Here is an 11,535-nt window from a genome sequence, read left to right on the forward strand (position 1 = left end):
AATAGAGAAGCACCTAGAAGGCAATAAAATTGTCTGGTCTTGCCTCCGAGCAAAGCATACGGAGGATCGGTGACTCGAATCTTGTGCTAGTTGGCTGGAGCGAAGGAGCAAGAAGGAAGCCTGGGCTGGTGGTGTGAGATAGGCCCCATTTCCTTTTAATGCAATCTCTTTTTTCCTCCACCAAACTAGCCCCCAGCTGTGCTTGCAGAATCAGGAATTTGCAGTGTTCCGGTTCAGATACCAGGCGGGTAGGCGCTAATCCGCTTTGCTGTATTTTTAATCCAGATTAAACAGCAGTGTCCTAGAGGCACCTGGCCTTCCATTACCTGACAGTTATGTGGTTGGGGTGGCAATGTCTCGGTGCCCACCCCCACCTCTGGCAATAGGTCGGAAACTGAAGCATTGCGCCTGAAGCTACACTATTGGTCCCAGTCAAAAAAAAAAAAAAAAAAGAGGGGGGGAGGGATACAGGGTGAATACAAGATTGCCATCTAGTAATTTATCGAGGTAAAACGGTCATCTGCATTGTTTAGCCAAGAGGTTAAGCAAATTTTGCTACACCTTATGCGAAACATACGAAAGTGGTAAGGGCATTTGTTACTTGTCAGGAGGGGTGGTACTGTGTGTTACTATACGCCTGTGATAAATGGTCGTCTCTGTTTTTCATTTATCGCGGGGAGCATTTGAAAGCAAACAGCCGCATTGTGGGTTATATATCCCTAGATGGGCCTATAATTAGGCATGCTGCTCACTTGACGAAGGGGGTCCTCGCTAAATAATAAGTTAACAACAAAATTAGCGGTAGATTGACAGGTTAAAAAAATATTTCTGGGCCTCACATACGCAATACTGTTGTTCAAATAACCTGCAAGTATTTTATAAATAACGAGAACATTCAAAATGGTCGAGGAGGAAATGACGCTACAGACGCTTGAAATCCACCTCCCAAAATTCCGTATCCTATGTGCCGTTTGCTTCAGCAGGGTTTCAGCCTCGACCTTGGATTCGCTTTAGAGAAAAACTAAATCCTGAAACGGATCGGTGCTGTCCAGCGTATGATCAATGGACAGCCTGCTTTGTTGCTGCATTTTCCTCATCAAATGTATTTTCAAGAGGAAATTGATTTCAGGACCGCGGACAGCGCACAGGCTCGCTCCATTTCTGTATCCAGACCAGCCATGGGCCCTTTCCCTTTGTTTACCCACTACCTTCGCGCTCAGGCTAAACAAAGAAAGCCACAAAAGGGTCCGCTCGGGGACTCCTTCCTCCCTGTCTTCTCTAAATACCCTACCGATATTTTGCTCCATTTCCAAGTAACACAAACCACGATCTTTCACTCTCGGTCGCGCACCCCCCCCCCGGTCGCTACGCATTCTCCTGCTCGATTTCCGCTCAACAATCCGGTGGAGGGCGATGCGGAGAAGCCGACGCGTCTTCGGACAATACCTTCGTATAGGCTAGTTGGCTGGCGCAGATCAGAGGAGGTGAACATACAGTCGACAAACATAGCGATGCCGTAATATCATCAAATGTATTTATTTCCCTTTCCATCGTTGATACATGGTTTAGTTAAAAAACAAAACAAAACAAAAAACTCGAAAAAGGGAACCTACCTTTCCCTGGAAAGATATTCCGCCGGGCACGACATGGTTAGGCAACGCGTACTAGCGGGTTTAGGGCGCTTTATACCGCACAGGTTCGCTTAGCGAGGCGACGGCGCCTTCCCATTGAATCTACATTGCCTTAGACAGGTGCAGCAGGATTTGCATTCGGGTTTCCTTGTGTGAGTGTGTGTGTGGAGGGGGGGGTGTTAAATCTTTCTGTTGAGTATGGTTTTTTTTTTTTTAATGATCTCTTCTCGGACGGTGTCTTCAAGCCTCCGCTCTTGGCATTCACCGCGTGCCTTAATTGTATGACATTAAATCAAGGTCCGCTGTGAACACGGAGAGGCAGAGCCTCAGTTCTCGGTCTCGCTCTCCTTCTGCAAACAAAAAGTAGCAAGCGACCTTTTTTTAAAAAAAGGGAAGAGACCCTCCCTCCCTCCCTCCCTTTCTACCTCCATTCATCCTCCAGGTCTGGCTTTGAATTTGAGGACGCTTCCTCCTAGCCATCTGCCAGTTCCACCGGGGGCAGAAGTCTGTTTCAAGCACGTCTGTCTTTACGGCCACCTCCTTAAGCTGCTCTAATGCGGGCAGCTCTTTTTCTCGTTACTTAAGACCACAGGATGACAGAGCCGGGCCCTGATCGCTCCTGGAGGCGGCCGGATTTTGCCCGCCCCGGTCCTAAGAGCCGCCCTTCGTCATTCCTGCGCAGCAAGAAGCGAGCTTTTAAGCCTTCCCCAACTCTTGTTGCTTAAGGAAGTGCTGGATAATATATTTCTTTCTCGGATGGAGAGAGCTGCGCAAATGAGAGGGGCAGAATGCATGTCGACTTGCTTTGTAAAGCGGAAAACATTAACTCAATGGCACCTGTCAGTTCCCGGGAGAGTGTGGACAGCCCATCTGGTCTGGCTACTGTGACTGTGCCGTGAGGAGGAGGAGGAGAAGGAGGAGGAAGAGGAGGAGGAGGAAGGGCGAGACAATGCAACAACAGACACACCGCTACGGTTTAACTTGGCCGCGTTTAAACGGACGTCCACTCCGGTGCGGTTCTGGTGGCGCAGAGGACGGCGTTGCTGGGATGCTCTGGGATCGAGCACGATCGGGGGGCCAAAGAAAGCAGGCCGAAACCTGGGCGGGTTGACCTCTGCCTGCAGCTCCGAAGATTCGGCCCAATGCGGATTTGTCAGCTGCCGTGATGCTCCATGCTGATCTCAACGGAAATGGGTGGGTCGAAGGATGTGACTTCCCAAAGACTCCAGTGGCGGAGACACCCAGCCCCCCCGGCTTCTGCGAGAACGCGGAGGAGCAGCTCTGGTCCGGGAGGCCTCGCCGATCGTCCTAGGGAAGAGAAGCACAGCCAGGGGGTTAAAGGAGAAACCAGCGCAGGCGCTCAGTGCCCCCGAGAAGCGCCTCCAAGGGGCGAAAACGACAAAGGCGGGAGGGCAGAGTCGGGGCGGGAGGTCTGGTGGGGGTTTAAAGAGGCAGGCAGGACGAGCGGATGGGGGACCGGAGCCAGGCTAGTCTCTTGGGCCGCCCCATCGGAAGAAAAGGGCGGCGTGGACTCTCCTTCTCTTAAGGCTGCAGCAGCGAAGGACGCAATCCAGGTCGGACCAGAGGCAGTCCTGGCACTGATGTCAGCAGGAGGCGGACCGCAGCCCACCCAAACGGCGCCGGCGACGTCCCGCGAACTACAAAGGAGGATGCCGGAGATCGCCCCCAGGACCAAAAGAATGTCACTTCCCGGATTCGAGACCATGCAAAAACCGACGCAATCCGCACAGGCACTCCAACAAAGTCACCCTTTACAAAGAATCGCGGGCGAGGGTGAACTTCCTAAACATGACCCCCGAGCGCCCCTCCCTCCCCCAGCAAAAACACCACCCGGCGAAGCAAATCCATCGATCGTGATATGGAAACAAGGGTTCGTGGGGGGAGAGAGAGACCTGAGATCCAAACCTTCAGCAAGCAAGCCCCGTCTCTCTGGGTGCCCAGGAGCCGGCGAGCGGTCTCTGGGGGTGGGGGTGAGGAGGTCCGGAGCGGTCTGGTGTGCGTGTGCGCGCCCGTCGCCGGCTGCTCCAGAATTAGGGATTAACGGTGCTCCAGCCAAACAAATAAGGCATCTGCCTCCAGTGCAAGAGGATTACCACGGGGTGCTGACGTCACCGGAAAGGCAGATGTTGGTTTCCAAAGTCCCGATCGTCTCCCCGTGCCCTTGAAAGCAAGCCCGGCGGCAAGTCCAAGCCCCGGCCGGCGGCGGAGCCCAGCGCGCCTCCGCCCCGTCCCCTCCGCGGAGACGTCGAGTCACGGAAAGCCCTCCTTGACCTCCGTCCCCGTCTTCTCCTCCGCTGCCAGCCCGGCCAGCGTCAGACCGGCTCTGGGCTCTGGCTCTGGCGCTGCCAGCTCCGTTGGCGCCGAAGCCCTGCCCAGAAGAGAGGCTGGCCCTCCCCTGCGGCCTCCCGCCGGCCCGGGGAAGGCTCCCGTGTCCTAGCACGCAGATCTCTCTCCTTGGCCACGGAGCGTCCTAGTTTACCGGCAAGAGAAGGCTGGCTCCAGCATCTTCGGCCCCCGCCCCTCCCATGCCAAGGGAACAGATTTGCTTTAAATACTCCAGACGCAGGCGAGAGGAGGGGGGGGGGCAGGCTTGATCTCAGCTAAGCTTGCATTATGTAAAACCCAGCCCCCCTCCTCATCGGGGCGGGGTGGGGGAGAGGGTGTCGCGCAGGCATTAATGGAGGGCGCTATAGATCCTCCAGACCTCTGGAGAAGGATGGCTGGACCTGCCTCTCTGTTGAGGGTCCTGGTCACACCCCTACTAGTGGACCCGGCTAGACACGGGCGAACGGGGCACGCAGACGACCTTGGGCGTTCTTGGGCACCTAGCTGCCTGCTCCTCACGTGGCCGAGTAACGAAGAATAACGCAGAAAGCTCAGACATGACCATTCCCATGCACGGTCCTACACATTCGCTTCTGATACATGGCAAAGTTCCCGCATAATACCGACGAGAGAGCCACCCCACACGAGTTGGGTTGACTCTGATCTCAGGCCACTTAATTGTGTGATCTGGAATAACCCACCGAGAAAGGAGGATGCGCATTAAACGATCAGATCAGAATAGAAATCCGCCATCAGCTCACCCCATTGATTGGAATGGGAACGTTCCAGGCTTGCAGAGCTAGTAAGCGAGCATAGTCAACACCAGGGCAGAATCAAAATCCGCAGTGGAAAGCCCTCGACTGTCTACCCCAGGGGACCTCAAGAGCCTGTGCGTCGATTTTTAGGCCTCATCCCCCTTCCTCGTGAATAAAACTAAAAGCAAAACAGTCAAGGAAAAGATCATCACTTTTGAGTTCTTTGATCCGAAAAACAACAATGTCCTTGCAGGTGTGGTCCCGACTCATTCCAGATGGTCGCTGCTCTGCCATTTATTGCAACCAGGTCCGAATGGGAAGCCTTTCTCTACGCCTGCAACCGAAGGCCTCTGGACCCTCGGCTGCGGTGACGAATAGCTATAGCCAGTCGTCTTTAAAGGGGCGCTTTTGCTGGGGCCTCTTCGTGCAGGTGTAGAAGGCCGGGGGGGGGGGGCTTGAAAGGTCTTTTCAAAAAAGGAACCCCCAAATTAAAAGCATCATTAAAACGTCGCCTGCCAAACGCTGGCTTGTTGCCTCGCTTTGCGATGACTCATCCGCTCAGCCTCTTCGAATCAATCCGGGGTCCAAACGCAACCTTCGCATCCCTGGTCATTAGACCAGATCTCCAATACAGAGAAGGGAGCGAGCGGCCCCTGCCTTGCAGGATCAGTTCTAGATGCATGGGAGGTTTTGCCTTGGATTAACCCGTCTAGATGCACATTTTCCCCATCCAAATTCTCAAAACTCAACAATAAGCCCCCCCCCCCATGCAGAGTTTTGAGAATTCAGATGGGGGGAAAGGTGCATCTAGAGAGAGGCAAATCCAAGGCAAAACCTCCCATGCATAAATGGCCTTTGTCTGCCCGGGTGGCGTCCCATTTGGGCAAACGGACTGATCAAATCCATTCAATTTATCCGAGTTTCACTTAGCTCAGGAAAGAACTTTTTCTTTTGTCTTGCCATTGGAGAATACGCACACACACACACACACGGGCTGGAGGGAGGCTGACACTTTTGTTTTGAGCAGGTGACAAAGCGGCGCGCAATATTGTCAAGTCGCCAAGGCTCCTTTTCATCTGCGGTAAGAGAAATGCAGATGTTTTGCGTGCTTCGATACATTATACAACTGCCTGAGATCGGGGAGGAGGGACCGAGCAAATGGGTAGGCAGCCAAACGTGAATAAATGTGCGTGTTGGGATTGTAGCCTCCAAAACGAGAATATCGAAATACATTATTCTAGGGAGAGAATCCTCGTTTTAATATCCTTTCGCTGTCCATGGTTTTGATTCTACGTGGGCGAGGACTAGAGGGCTGCCTTCCAAAGAATCGCAGCGCGTTTCTCAGCTTCGATTCTTTGCTTTTAACGGGCTGTCAAGTGACGAAATCAACCCCAAACTTCTCCTGGGCAGGTCTCATTTCCTTAAGAACGACCTTTAAAGTAACATGGGATGTTTTATTCAATGAAATGTTGCCCTCTTGACCAACGGATGCTTTTTTGTTTACTTGTTGTTGTCGTTTTTAACGTCCAGGCATGTTTCACAAATCACGTCTGATTGTAGGAAAGGGGGTTAAACTACAAAATGGAGTTCTGGCTCCTAACTGAAGACCGCTTCAGTGGGGCTCGTTTGCAGCCTTCATAGACAACTACAGTTTCGCTGTGGATACAGATAAGGACATGATACAACCAAGCATGGGGGGGGGGGGCGTTTTAAAAACGTGCTTAACACAACACCGACAACCGAAAGTCTTTTCAGATACCATTTCGAGAGTTCCGAAAACAATCCTGACAATCGGCGTACTGCTTTTGTCCCTATGGCACTTATTTCTGACTTGGGCCATTTATGCACGGGAGGTTTTGCCTTGGATCTGCCGCTCTCTAGATGCAAATTTTCCCCACCTGACTTCTCAAAACTCTCCATGGGGGGCTTATTGTTGAGTTTTGAGAGTCTGGATGGGGAAAATGTGCATCTAGAGAGTAGCAAATCCAAGGCAAAACCTCCCACGCATAAATGGGCTTGGTTTGGGGGGAATACTGGCGCATCCCAAACAACCCTGGGAGCGAGCCGAGCGCCGCCCAGTCCTTCTTTCCGCCCAGCTGAACGCCTCTGCCTAAGCGACGGAATACGCGGCGCCCTTTGTCCTTTGAACTCTGCCATTCTAAGCCCGGCTCTGTTGGCAGATTAAAAGGGCAGCCCTTGGGGAGGGGCGGGGGTCTGGCTTTCAAACGGCCCCTCCGAAGACGCAACCGAGTCAGCGCCCAGCGCCCTCCAGCCGCAGCCTTTCATCCGATTCGAGGAGGGTGCTCTGAAGGGGGGTGGGGCGGGGGTCAGACATCCATTCGGATGCAGAGCGAGGGGACGCTCCGCTTGGGAATCGGGGGTAGACTTTCAAGAGGGGCTCCCGCTCAAAAGACCCTTGGGACCCTGGGGGCCTGAGTCGGAGGACAGGCAAACGCCTTGCGCCTTCAAACCCCCCCCCTTTCTCCAAGGCATGCCGGTCGACTGGTACATGCAGGTCTCTACTGCGGTGGGCTGCAGAAGCCGGAAAGCAGGGCCGCTGGCGACCACCGGCGCGAGCCCTACCCATGGGCGTTTTGCCCAGTCCCAGGGGCTGGGGAGGGGGAGACCTTTCCCGCTCTGGGAGGCTCCCGGCGAGGGGTTTCGAAGCCCGCCGCTCCTTCGCTCCCTCTCCGCCGGAAGCACCCGGCCTCCCTCGGCACAATGGCCCTCGCCATTTTCCCGGGCGTCCCAGCACAAAGCCGCGGCGCGCAGCTTCAGCCCCACACAAAGGGAAGGCCCGTCGGAATGCCCCCCCCCCCGACCCAGGCGGAGGAAAGGCCGCCAGGGCTGGTGGCCTCCCGAGGCGCTCCGATCCCGAGCAGGAGGCTGGGGGAGGGGGGTGGAGGAGCGCAATGGAGGCGGCCCTTGAGCGGACCCCGTTGCAGGACCACGCTGCGGGCAGCCGGGGCCAGCCTGCCAGCCGGCCCTCCGGTACCGCCGAGACCTTGGGCGGGGAGGGGCGGTGGCAGCAGAAGGAGTCGCCCTCCCGGATGTCGAACCGCCCGCCCCCACGTTGGCGGTCCCCAGCCCGGGCCAGTAGCACCCCTGCCCGGCCACAGCCCCCCCCCAAAACCATCCTCTCTCTCGGTGCCCCCCCCCAGACACGCCCCGAGCTCTCCGGATCCGCTCCGTCGGCGGCCGAGCCAAGCCTCCCCCCACGGCGCCCCCGTCAAGCGACGGTACTCACCGGGTCACGTCGGTGGGGCCAGACCCGGGCTGTGGCTCGCGTGGGGCAGAGGCGCGGCGTCCCTGCGCCTGGCCGCTTGACGTTCCGCCGGAAAGCCCAGGCTGCCGGGTGGCTCCGCCGCCGCCCCTCTCCCCCAGCCCCTCGCCTCCGCCCCCTCCCCTCCCCCCTCCCCTCCCCTCCGTTCGCCCGCTGGCTGGCTGGCTGGCTGGCTGGCTCACACACGCAGGCAGGCCGGCCGGCCGGCCGGCCGGCCGAGGCCCGGCGTCCCTCCTGCCTCCTTTCTCCAGGCGAGGGCAGGTCGCCTCCTGCATCCTAATGAGCCCGCGGTCCCTTCCCCGCCAGCTCTGGAGCCGCCCCGCCGCTTCGGGCACAAAAGAGCATCTCTCCCCTGCGCCGCCGCCGCCGCCGCCCGGCCTTCCTTCGGGGCGCTTTTCTCCCTTCGCTAGAAACGCCGGGTGTTGCCCCCTGCAAAATGCCGCGTCAACTTGGCGAGGGCGAAACGGGGACAGCTCCGCCGGCGCAGCCGCGCCCCGCGCAGCACAGCTGAGCGCTCCGGGCCCCCCTCTCCCTCCCGCATCCCGCAAAGGTCACGTAATGCACAAGTCCCAAAGACTTTCCAATAAAGTCCGGAGAGCACCACAATCTCTCCGAACGGATTACAGGCTTTTCCAAAGCAAGATTGCATACTGTGTGTGTGTGTGTGTGTCTGCGCGCGTATGTGTGTGGGTGAGAGAGCGCAGACGCAGGAGTTCATTGAAATATTCGATCTTCTACGTATCACACACACACGCACACACACACACACACCCGCTGCATCTCTAGCAAACTTCGAATTTTGCGCAGCCCTTTGCCGGCGCGCACCCTGAAGCACCCTTCCGGCTTCAGTCAAATATCCAGGGCTGCAAAGGGCGTTTGTGACGGATTGGGAAACCGCGTCTGGGCTCTTGTAGGCTTTAGAGCCTCGGTTCTTTCCCAGGCTGCATCCAGCCGCCCCGCCCGACTCTGCCCTCCGCTCAGGCTGGGGCCGCGGATCCTTCGGGCTGGCTGGTGGGTGGCGTTGGTGATCCGCCACAAACGCAGCGGGACCGCCTCGCTCGTACGGAGGGGCCGTGGCTCGGTGGTAGAGCATCTGCTTGGCGTGCAGAAGGTCCCAGGTTCAATCCCCGGCATCTCCAGTTAAAGGGACCAGGCAAGTAGGTGATATGAAAGACCTCCACCTGAGACCCTGGAGAGCCGCTGCCGGTCTGAGTAGACAATGCTGACTTTGACGGATCATATATATATTCAAATTAAATACATTTACTAGATAATGCTTTAGTTTAACATGGCCACAGAATAGGAACGGGCTGTAACTGTGGCTCAGCGGTAGAGCATCTGCTTGGCATGCAGAAGGTCCCAGGTTCAATCTCCTGGCATCTCCAGTTCAAGGGACTAGGCAGGTAGGTGATGTGAAAGACCTCTGCCTGAGACCCTGGAGAGCCTCTGGCAGTCTGAGTAGACAATACTGGCTTTGATGGACCGAGGGTCTGATTCAGTAGAAGGCAGGGAAGTTTTGCGCTCAGGCGAGGCAAAGAGGTGCTGAAAGGATGGGGGGCGCGGCCCTTGGTCGCAGTGCGGGCCGGGGACCGATAGCCAGCAGCTCCGGCTCTTCCCGGCCTAGCCCGCTCCCTTCAGCAAGGCATGAAGAGGGGCCCAGGCTCTCCAAGGGAGACGCTCCCTCGGCCGGGAAGCAGAGGCAGGTGCTTGGCGGGAGGAGGTCTCCAGGCCCCGCTTACGTAAAGTTTCCCTGTGGAGCTCCCTTTGCACCCTGGTCATTTCCTGAGTCCAGCTGCACTGGCGCAAATGGGTTGTAATCGGACTCCAGAGGCGATTAAAGAGCCAGAGATAGCTGGATTGGGGATTACCGAACGAAATGAAGGCATCTAATCCCCCCACCCCAACTCCCTCCCTTCCCCTCCCCTCCTGCATTTTTCAGTTTCGGCCATAATTTGTCTCCCTCTCGGAGACCTCACGTTACCTTTCGAGATGTTCAAAGAAATGACGGGGAAGCCTTTGGAGAAGGGGCCCCCGTTAAAGCTGTTGATGGAAAAAGCCCAGTTCATGTAAAGCTGATCTAGGAGCGCAGGTTGAGGGAGAGAGAGAATTACTTGGGGGCTGTGGGAGAGGCAAATTGTCCTCTAGAGCAGGGTTGTCAGCTCTGGGTTGAGAAATTCCTGGAGATTTGAGGGTGAAGCCTGGGGAAGGCAGGGTTTGTGGAGCGCAGGGACTTCAGTGGGGCATAATGTCACGGAGGCCGTCCTCCAAAGCTGCCATTTTTTCCAAGGAACTGTCTCGGTAGTCAGGAGAGGAGCTGTTAACCCGGGGGATCCCCGGGCCCCACCTGGAGGTTAGCAACCCTACTTCAGAGGGCTAAGGTTCGCTGGGGGGTGGGAGCAAATGAGACCAACTGTCCTCCTGCAGCACCAGGCTCTCGGCCCTAGTTGTTTTGCTGGTTATGTACCGAATAAAGACTTGACCCTAGTTGCTTGCGAGGAGCCCAGCAGCTCCAAGAACAACCGAGAAGGTGGTGGGGCCGAACCTCACATGGCCCCCCAGTCGCGCCCTCCGTCAGGTAGGGTTGTTATAAACAGTTGATGACTCTGTGTTTAAGGCGATAGGACAAAGGGGAAGGGCTTCTCTACCCTCCAGTCTCCAACCACCAAAGCGTGTGGCTCAAAATGGCACATCCGTTGCTTGCTATCTTCCCTCCCTGCCTCCCTCCAAAAAAGTAATCAAGGCGGTTTACAATATAAAAACGATTTTCCAACTGCAGTTCGAAACCTGGCAGAAATGTCGGGACATACTATTAGATGGAGGCCAGCTAGGAGCGGGGAGGGGAGTGGGAGAAAGACTCGGTATAGTTGAAAAGTTGTGCCCGGGCATCCGTTGCTGATTTCTTTTGGGGGCCAGCGTTTTGATTTACAGGTCCCAGAGCTGCAGTTGTCCTCTTTTAACTCGATATGCGCCCAGTAAGCTAGGCTATGCAAGCTTAGGATCCTTCTTTTTCCTCTTCTTCTTGCCTTTTCTCCTCCTCCTCCGCCTCCTCCTCTTCTCGTCAAGTGGCAGCTGATTTATGGCGGCCCCCTTAGATTTTTCAAGGCCCTATGACCGTTCGGCCATTGGCTGCCTCCCTGGCACCCTGGTATTCCGTGGAGGTCTCCCATCCAAATACTAGCCAGGGTCAGGGCTGAGAGTGTGTTACTGACCCAAGGTCACCCGGCAAGCTTCCATGGCGCCAGTGGGGATTCGAACCTGGTTTCTCAGGTCCTGGTCCGATACTTTAACCACTACATAACGCTGGCTCTTCTTATTGCCCTTGTGTAAAAACTGGAGGGGCTCCGGGGTGGGGAAGAAAAATGTGGCTCAAGGGCGCTTCATGGAGCATATGGCTCGTTCACACTCGAGGAGCGTTTTTTTTTCCTCCCTAAAAGAAGAAGAATTGGTTTTTATATGCCGACACTTAAGGGAGTCAAACCGGCTTACAATCACCTTCCCTTCCCTTCCCCACAACAGACAC

The sequence above is a fragment of the Euleptes europaea genome, chromosome 8 (assembly GCF_029931775.1).
Source record: "Euleptes europaea isolate rEulEur1 chromosome 8, rEulEur1.hap1, whole genome shotgun sequence".
NCBI lineage: Eukaryota > Metazoa > Chordata > Lepidosauria > Squamata > Sphaerodactylidae > Euleptes > Euleptes europaea.